Raw genomic sequence first — 10,295 nt, forward strand, 5'->3', positions numbered from 1 at the left:
GCGCTCGCTGCAATGCTAAGTGCGTCTTATCCCCCCTTGGCGGTGATCTGAGCTGAACTTACCATCTGTTAAGTAGTTCCCTTGGTCCTGCAGTGGTTCTCGTAGTGCCAGGCCAGGCCGGAGACGTGGAAGGGACCAGCACAGGAGGTCAAGGTTCTTTCCTGGGGCACGCTCCATGTTGCTACCCACAGGTGGCACTCTCCTCTGCGGAGCCCCGGGGTGGAGAGCAGGCACCGGGAGGTGTGACTGGTGGACCGCCATCGACTCTAGTTCCTTCTTTTTGCTTATCCGCAAACTAAACACATCTACCATCTGTCAACCTGGGGAGGTGGAGGTCAAACGTTGCACACATGAAGCATTTCAGCCGGAATAAACAAGTTCCTTTTGTGTGTTGGTCCCCTGTCATTCCCAGAATCAATCCGGCTGTTGACAGCCGGGGCTACCTCCCGGCCCCAGGTGTACTCTGGGGCAAGGGCAGGCACACACCTGGGCTGAGTGAGTGAGGCCTTGGAGGGAGGTCCCTGCACTTGCTGGGGGATGGAGGGCAGAACAGGGGGCCGGCCGGCCTCCCCCAGCCTGGCCCTGCCCTCACTGCTCTCCCTGGGATGCTGGGATTGGAAGGAAGATTGTTCCCGGGAGGCCGACCGATGGGCACACACACAGGCACCCTCTTCCTCCTACTGTGATGAGGTTCCCAGAAAATGCACTCCCTCCCTGGACCTCAGCGGGGGCTCCATGCCCCTAAGCTTCCTTCTGTCCCCCCTACCTCCCCTCCCCCTTCCCTAATGCTCCTGGATAGAGACAATGTACCTTCGTTTCCATCTCCCATCACATCCTAGGTGGGCAGACAGGCCGGTTCTCACTAAAACCGAGTTTGCCCAAATCCCAGGGGTTGACGCTTACGGGAAAATAAGCTCCCATTGAAAAGTCTGTTAACCGTGTCAGGCTCTGGGCTGATGGCTCGGAGCCTGGAGCCTGTTTCCGATTCTGTGTCTCCCTCTCTCTGGCCCTCCCCCGTTCATGCTCTGTCTCTCTCTGTCCCAAAAATAAATAAACGTTGAGAAAAAAAAAAAAAAAGAAAAGAAAAGTCTGTTAAGGGGCCAAGCTGAGAACAGCAAAGGGTGGAAGTGAGCAGTGTGGGCTCAAAATCTGTTTTCCTTGACATCAGACCCGGGGACAGGGTGTATGCAGTCACCTGTGTAGGGGCGCCTGGGCAGCTCAGTCAGTTAAGCGTCTGACTTTGGCTCAGGTCATGATCTCCCAGGTTGTGTGTTCGAGCCCCACGTCGGGGTCTGTGCTGACAGCTCGGAGCCTGGAGCCTGCTTTGGATTCTGTGTCTCCCTCTCTCTCTGCCCCTCCCCGGCTCATTCTCTCTCTCTCTCTCTCTCTCTCTCTCTCTCTCTCTCAAAAATAAATACACATTAAAAATATTTTTTTTAGGGGCGCCTGGGTGGCGCAGTCGGTTAAGCGTCCGACCTCAGCCAGGTCACGATCTCGCGGTCCGTGGGTTCGAGCCCCGCATCGGGCTCTGGGCTGATGGCTCAGAGCCTGGAGCCTGTTTCCGATTCTGTGTCTCCCTCTCTCTCTGCCCCTCCCCCGTTCATGCTCTGTCTCTCTCTGTCCCAAAAATAAATAAAAACGTTGAGAAAAAAAAAAATTTAAAAAAAAAATATTTTTTTTAAAAAAGCTGCCTGTGTTAAGAGTGACGCGGTAGGCAGTGACTGTTGGGGGTGAATTGTTTTTCCAGTGTCTTGTTAAGGACAAATCTACTGGGGGGCCCAGCAAGTGCACCTTCACCCTTGAATGAGCTGCTGTTCCTGACAGCACCCCTAGCCCTTTAGAGGTCATGCAGACGACAGAACGACAGCCCCCAGGACACCTGAGCAATGTCCCTTGAGTCTTCGAGTCCTGGACTCCTCCATAAAATGAGGAGGAGAGCCCCTGCCTGGCCACAGTTCAGTGGGAGAGACAAATGCACCTGAGTGCTGCTTCGTAAACCAACAAGAGCTATAAACTGGGAAAGACATAAAATAATAATACTAGTAAAGTATTATTAGTGCAGTGCTTTTGAATTATTCTGTTCTAACAACCTGGCATCTGGGTTCATGAGCTCAGTCATGAGGATTCCAGGTCTGCTAAGGCACGGTCAAGGGAGCCCGTCTTCAGGAGCCCAGAAAGCCATGCCTGGAGCCACCTGGGAAGGTGCTGGTAAGCATGGAACAGTGGGAGCCTTCCAGGATGCCTGGCCTATGACCCCCACTGTAGCTCCCAGCCAGTCTGAACCTCTGATGCTCTGCAGACCCCAGAGCAGACCGTGGACATAGTTCCAAGGGACCCAGTCCTCATTCTGGTCTTTATAGTCCGCTGTTCTATAATTGATTAAACTGCCTCCTCTTGGCTCTCCAGAGAGCCAAAGAGAGACTTTACAGACCACTATTGCACACCAGCAGATGCACCCCGCAGAGGGCCAGGGGGTCAGGAGGGAGCAGGCCCTTCTGCATCCAAAGCAAGCAAAGGCCAAGCACTTCCACATCTAAATCGGGGGCGGGGGGGGGCGGGGGGAAGAAGGGGAACATGCAGGCCATGTCTTGAGCTCTGGCAAGTCCCTTCACTCTCCAGATTGGTGCTTCGTCCCTGGGAAAGGATGCCTGTTCTCCTAAATTAGAGCTCTGATTTCCCTTCAGACTTTGAGATCTTTGCCAGGGCTCACGGACTCCATCTACCGAAGTTGCATGAGACAGTCATCCAGCCAAGCCTACCATCACCGCATAGAGGTATATCAAACAGGATGGGTGTCCCGAGAGCTCTGGGACAAAATACAGCTGACAACTGCACGAACCGGTGGCGTTGTTGGACCAGGTACAAACGGAGGCCATCAGTCTCTGCGGACAGTGGCCTGGGTGTGTGCAGACCCTCACCCCATCCGGCCAAGACGGTACAATGTGCTTTTCTTGGCGCGCACGGGGCAGGGGTGCCTGACTCCTCCTGAGTTATGAGCGCTCAGGGTTTGGACTTCCTGCTCAAAAGCTCAACTCCAGTCAACTGGTAGACAGAATTATACCCACACTGACCTGCTGAAGAAGCCGCAGAAGTAAATATTGCCTCGGGTCAGAGCCGCTCCTGGAATCTCAGAAGTTTGGTGAAAGCTGAGGAGGCAGGGGTAATACATCACCACCGCCCGCCTCTGTTTACAACCGGGTAATGCCTTTTATGACTGCCTCTCTCTAGCCTGAATATTTGTTTTATTGCCCCTGTAGGGAGATTTTTCCATTTGGCAAAAATCTTCAGATGGTTTTAGTCATGTTAACAACCGCTCATTAAATGCAGAGGAGTAAACAGAGAAATAAAGGTTCATTTCTTTGCTATTTTGTCTTTCTTTTCCTTTTCTTTCTTTCTTTCTTTTTTTTTTTTTTTTTTGCAACCTTATGGAAGAAAATCATGAAATGAACGATAGGAGGTAAAGAGTGTTCACATGTTGCTCTCGGCTCCTTCCTGGGTGGGCATTCCCCAGGAAGCCCGCCCTGCCTTTCCGAGAGGTCATGCCTTCAGCGAGGGGAAAGCAAAGGTTTCAATCTGTTTCAAGGTGAGGGCTTGCTGGGTGATCTCTGGATTTGGGGCCCTTGATGCTTGATTATTCTTCCCCTGTGGCCCAGGAAGCAGGAGGCGCATCTGCTTCTGGCAGAAAAGGCATCTCAGGGCTAGAGCACCTGGAAAGGATCGGTGGGGAGTGGTTGAAGGGGAGAGCCAGGTGGATGGGGGGGTGGACATTTGGCTGGCTGGCTGGCTGGAGAGATGGATGGATGGATTGGTGGGTGGATGGGTGAATGGATGGGTGGGTGGATGTTGGACAGAGGAAGGGATAGATGAGTAGGTGGTGAAAGGGTAGATGATGGATGGATGGATGGATGGATGGATGGATGGATGGAAGGAAGGAAAGTTGGATTACAGATTTATGAAGGAAGTGTAGTGCCCCTTGGTGGCACAGCCTAGGGCCCTGAGGCAAAACTTGGGTACTCTCCAGAGAAAAAGGGAGCATAAGTGATCAGACAACCTGGCTGCAAACATAGAAACTTCAGTCTGGGACCCTAAGAAGAAAGAGATTTCTAGAAGCGGGAAGCCAGTGAGACTTCATGGATGAAGCCAGAGCTCCCAGCGGACATCCTGGATTTGCACTGCCAAAGAAAAAAAGAAACAAATTTACAAATTCTTTGTTGGATAAACTGTCCCCAACAAAACTACCTTTTAACCTCCCCAGTGGGCTTCTGAGCAGTGGGTCTGAAGGACGGGCACCTCTAAGGTGCCGGGCCATTCTCCCCAGCTGAGTCCAGCCCCCACTTGCAACCCCTGGGCCTGGCTGCCAGCGGGGCCTGCCTTCGCACTTGGCCTTGAAAGCCACTCTCAGCAGCCTCCGTGTGCGGTCTTGTCCGGTTCATCTGTGCTGCGAGACTACAGACTCCCAGCCACGGGGAGGTAAGGTGGAGAAAAAAGTACAAGTCCCTCCAATGGACAAGGAGGGCCAGCGAGACTGGAATCCTGGCTTCTCCGACCAGGGGACCAGCTGTGCGGGCAGCAGGCCCAGAGCCTCCTCCACGACCCACAGCGGGGCTCGACCTCTTTCCCCATCTGCACGTCCCCCCAGAGCAGGATACCGCTCATGTGATGCTGGCTCCTGAGATGACGGCTCCTCACAGTCCCCCACCCTCTCCCCATGCCACCGAAAACAGAAGGAGCTGGGCTTCACACAACTGTGCCTGGGCCAGTGGAAGAGGAGGGCTGGTGATGCTGGGGAGAAAGCTTGTCTCTTTTCGCCTCGGGCATGACCAGACTGTTTCTGGAAAATCAGGGTTGGGGCTAATGTGGTATTAAAATACTCATGGCAGGGGCGCCTGGGTGGCTCAGTCAGTTAAAGCGTCCGACTCCTGATTTCCGCTCAGGTCATGATCTCATGGTTGTGAGATCGAGCCCCTGCTCGGGATTCTCTCTCTCCCTCTCTCTCTGCCCCACCCCGCCATTGTGCACACAGAGTACGCTCGCACTCTCTCTCTCAAAATAAATAAAAACAAACTTTAAAAAAATAAAATAAAATAAAATTCTCATGGCAGAAAGGAGAGAGATATGGAAAAGAAAGATCGTCCCCATACTGCTTTAATGTACCATTTCACACCATAATAAGATTCTGTAGTAATAAAACTCAAGAAATCCCCTCACTGAGAAAGTGGGTGATGCCAGAACTTGCCTTCCCAACACCCACCCCCCTCTGCCCACATGTCCTTGAAGGCCCAGGGAGAGAGCTCACAAAGAGGGGCTCCATTGTGTCCTGAACAGTGTAGACTCTGGAGTAGGGTTACCAGGCTCAGCAAATAAAAATCCTGGACACCTAGTTAAACTTGAACTTCAGATGAACAATGAACGATTCTTTTTCGGTATAAGTATGTCCTATGCAATATTTGGAACATATATACCAAAAAGGAAAAAAAAAAAAAAAAAGGAAAGGACTCGTTGCTTATCTGAATTTTAAAGTTAACTGGGCTTTCTTCCACTCTTCTTCAAACCTACTGTTCTATCCTTCACCAAGAACAATCCCACTCCAGAGCCAGGCTAAGTTGATTTAAATCCCAGCTCTGCCAAAGACTGGCTGTGATCTTAGCTCCCAAATCTGGGGAATGGGGTTAACACTGAACCCACCTCAAAGGTAGGTGTGAGCCTACAGGGAGCGAAAGATGTATAGCACTAACTCACGTGTAAGTGTCATTTATCCCAAAGGGCTCACACCTCCCATCACCCAGGGGTTTGTGGCAGAAGCTGGTGCAGACTCCCAATTCTAGCCACTGCTGGAGCTTCAGATGCTGGGACCAGTCTGCCTAGAGGCACGGGTAACAGGAGAGAGGGGTGGGGCTGGAAACAGCAGAATTAATCTAGACGTGATTAGATTAATCCAGTGATATTGGTGATGGGTGCAGGCAGAATTGGGCGGGTATGTGAGAGCCAGTGTGGCTGCTGAGAGCACAGACGTGAACCCTCAGAGCCCTTGGGTCTGGCTTTTCCTAGAACACTAGCTCCACTCGCCCAGTGCTCCTGGAGGATGTCCCAGAAAATATTACCCCTGTTTTAGGAGTGTCCATGAGACAGAGTCTTTGGCTTGCTGGATGGGCACATCCACTATGGTAAGCCCTGCCTGCGTATGTGGCCCCAAACCAGCCAGGACCCTGCTACAGAGCCCTTCATCCACGAGCCCTGACTCAGCCTCCCTGGGGTCCTTCCCTCTAGGAGGAAACGAGACTCTGGGAAGAGCCTTTGGGATCCAGCTGAGGAAAACATGGCCAGCCTGACAGATGCTAAGCCCTGGCCCTGGGTACAGGACTCCAAGAGAATCCTTAGATGTCTGCCGTGAAAGAGACTCACATCCCTGGGCAGACTCCCGTGGCCTTGCTGTTGTTCCAGAATCCAGAAATGCTGGTCCAGAGAGTCGTGCCTTTGCCCCTGACCAGCTGTTTCATGTTGGTCAAGGCCTTCAACCACGCTGAGCTTTGGGCTTCTTGTCTTCGAAGCTGAGATCAGTAAGGCTTATTCCGCGAGTTCTGTCTTTGTGAGAACAAAATGTAACAAATTCAGAGAAAGTAAGCTGAAGTCCGATCTTCCTGAGGGCCTTCTCACACTTGGCAAATTCCAATCCCAACCTTGAGAGTTAGCGTACCTATTCCACAGACGCCAGCATCCAGGCTCTGAGAATTTGTCCTTCTCCCTGGGCCTCTTGGTTCCCAGGGTAGGGCACCTACTTGTGAAGCCCAATGTGGGGTGTCAAAGGTGGGAGAGCCGAGGTGGGGGCGGGGTGTAGCACGTGCAGCCGTCTTCTGGTTGTGGCCCTCCAGGTCTACACTAGAAACTGGGAAGAAGAAGACTCATTGGTTGGGATGGGAAAGCCATGGGTGCCCAGAGCAAGCAGGGGCAGGATCTCAAACATCCCCACACCCTGCCTAGGACCTAAGCACTCCTGGTTGAGCATTCTCTAGCCTCTCCTGGATGGCAAAGGTGAGAGAGATGTCATACCCTCCTTGTGTGATTTTGTTTTACCACTTTGGGGCCAAATGGTTTGTTTTAAGGGAGAGGGGGGTAGTATTAAATAATACCCCAAAAATGCTCTGTATTTAGGCAGCGTTTCCAAACTTCAGGTCCTTTTGTATCACTGTCTGGATTTGTGCTGTGTCTCCAACCCCCTATACTATTGCATACTACGTTGGTTTAAATTTACTTGCTTTTTTAAAACGAAACCATATCTTTTAAAAAAATGAAATCCGTCTTGAACAATATCTGAAATGTCTGCTTTAATGTGCTAGCTATAACTTTTGTCTTGCTACTTTTAAAAGCAAATACATAAATCCGTATGTTTTTACAAATAATGTTTTCAGAGTACCACCTAAAGTCATCTGATCGTTGACACGCTGGAAACCAATGATTTGGTGCAAACCCTCCACCTTGTACTAAGGTCCTTCCCTGAAAGGCCAACCGTTGAACTTTGAAGGAATGAACGATCCAGGCCGAGGGGCGGAGGGCCGTGGGCAGGCACCCGAACTGGTCACTGGGGTCTAGGGATCGTCACGGCATAATTAGGCCAGGGAGTTGCACCTCAACAACCAGACCCCTGCCTGCCTCCCACCTTGAACTCCACATGACTGTGGTGTTTCTGAAGAGCAGCGACTCTGAGTGTTGAGTGGGGAGAGATCCGGAAGATCTCACAGGGAGGGGGAGCTGGCTTTGGGCCCTGCTGGAAAATGGAGTTCCCTGGCAGAGAAAGAAAAGTGGAGCCTTATAACTGGAGGCAGTGGCATAAGCAGAGGACACAAGAGAAAAAGTGATGGGCCCTGCTGTCTTGAATTTGGGAAGACCCCCCCCCCCCACCATGGCTGAACACGGGACTCAGGGGAAAAGGCACAGTCTAGTAGCCCCTGGCCTCCAACAGCATCGGCAGGGAACATTTTAAAATTCAAATAGCTTGCGAACTGAAAACCTGGAGATTTTACCTAAAATGCAGATTCTTGGTGTCTCTATTTAAAATCCTAACTCGCTCCCCTTCCCTCTGCTCCATTTTGCCATGGCATCTAAGTAAGAACCTTCTATAGAATATGTGCTTAATTACTTATGTTTTGTGCAGTTTTCTTCTCCCCTCCATCCCCTCTCCCCCTGGGGATGTACCCGAACTGGAGGCTGGGGTTTTTGTTTTTATTTTGTTTTGCTTCCTTTACTAAAGTACTTCAAACACTTATCCAGTGTCTGGCACATAGTAGGTATTTTAATAAATTGATAAATTTATCAATAAATAAGTATTCAAGAAGTATTTTAATAAATTGATAAAGAAAGTGGCCGGTTCTAATGTGTCCCACACTAATGTCTATCCTGAGGTCGGGGGACGGGGGCAGGGCCAGGCAGGAGGCCTCGGTTTTCCTTTGTCCCAGCCCACGGGAGCCCCTCCGGTGACTGACTAGCTTGGCTGCGGGGACAAAACCAGATTTGAGGCAAAAAAAGAAGCAAACGAGAAACTGGAATTTGCTTTAGCAGGTAGGCTCCACGCGGCTCCCGGCAGGCTCTGAGTTCCAGGCTCCAAGTCATGCCAACTCCCGCCTTCTCGATTTTCCACGCAACACGTTAGTTTCACCTCGCTGCGCAGGGATCAGGGGAGAGCCTGAGCTTTGGTCAACCCGGACCTGGGGGCGGGGTAGGGGTGGGGGTGGGAGGTGCCAGGGTGAAGCGGGGGTGGGATGGAGAGGATGTTGGAGACTTCTCCACCAGAGGGCGCCGGAGCTCAGCCGGCGCGCTCTTTCTCCTCCCGCAGCCAGCCAAGGCTCACCAGTTCCGCGATTACCCGCCCGGCTCTCCTGAAAAGAAGTGGGGTCCCAGGAATGCCTGAGGACTGGCTTGCCCACTGGAATGTTAGTTCCTTAAGGGCAGGGACCAAGCCACTGCGTTTCCCGGCTCTACGCCCAGTGCCCAGCAGTGGGCTCGGCTTGGAGTGAATGAATGAATAAATGTTAAGTTCACGGTGCATCTAATCGGGCGTGAAAGTCGTTTCGGAAAGACCCTCATCCTCACCACCGGAGTCCAGGAGTTCTTGCAACTTCCTGCTGACTGCGGCCCTTGGCTGGAGCTGCTGAGCCTAGGCCCCGCCGGCCCCTGCCCATGCCCCCGTGGCCCTGACTACCTGACTGCCCAGGGAGACAGACCTGTCCCCGCCACAGCTCCTTGGATGCGTGCGAGGATAGAATCCACTCCAAGGTCTAGCCATGCCAGTAAGCGGGAGGTGGCTGGAGCGTCCTGTGGTCACTAACGAAGTCCCAAATCGTGCTCCTCTCACCCCTGCGCCGCCTGCCTGCACCCCTCCCTGCTAGGCTAGGGCGGTTTCAAGGTTGGGGCGCGGCCTGCCAGGAGTTCAGACACCAACCAGGGACGACTCTGTGGGTGTCGTTTTCTGGACCAGAAAGGCCCACGCCAGGAGGACTGCCCTGGGGTAGAAGGGAGAGGGGGAAAGGGGGAGTTCTCACAACACTTTGGGTCAACACTTTGGGTCGCGCAGGGCATTCATTGGGAGAGGGAGAAAATGCAGAAGCTTAAACAATTATTCTAGCTTCCATTTATTGAGTACAATGTGCCAGACTCAAGGGTGAGCACTTCACACCTGAGTGAGGAGTGCCAATCGTTTCCCCCAGTTACACTGTGATCAGCCCATTTCACAGTTGAGAGAATAGAGGACAGAGAGCTAAGTCAGTTCACGTTTGCTTAGAATTCACGTTGCATTCACGCAGCCGGCAGAGCAGACTATTTTGCTGCCGCGGCGCATCATTCTATTTTAGAGTCGCAATTTTACAAGTGAGGAAACTGAGGCTTGGCTACCAATGATGGCGTTGGCTTGAGATGGCAGTCACGCGGACTGCCCGGACTGGTCTCCTTCCCTTAGGCCTAGTTTGCGGGGGACCCGGCGCAACGCGAGCCTGGCCCGGTGGTCACCTCGAGCTTCTAGACTCCGAAAACGGGACGCTCTTGGCTACCTCGGGCCTCGGCACACATCGACTCCTTTGGTTCTCTTTGGTCCCCCTTCAGTTCCCGCCTCTGGGACTCCATCTCTCCACCTGCTCAGTGGGCACAAAAACCAACGTTTAGCCGAGCCTCCCTGCGCGGCTGCGTTCCTCGCTGCAGGTCGAGCCCTACGGAGCAGGGCCCAGCGGAGAGGAGAAGGTCAGAGGTCCAGGCACACCGCAGCCCCTGGAGCATCCCGGGCGCGGAGAGGGCGGGAGGGGACGGGACGG

This window comes from Leopardus geoffroyi, chromosome D2 (assembly GCF_018350155.1).
Source record: "Leopardus geoffroyi isolate Oge1 chromosome D2, O.geoffroyi_Oge1_pat1.0, whole genome shotgun sequence".
Classification (NCBI taxonomy): Eukaryota; Metazoa; Chordata; class Mammalia; order Carnivora; family Felidae; genus Leopardus; species Leopardus geoffroyi.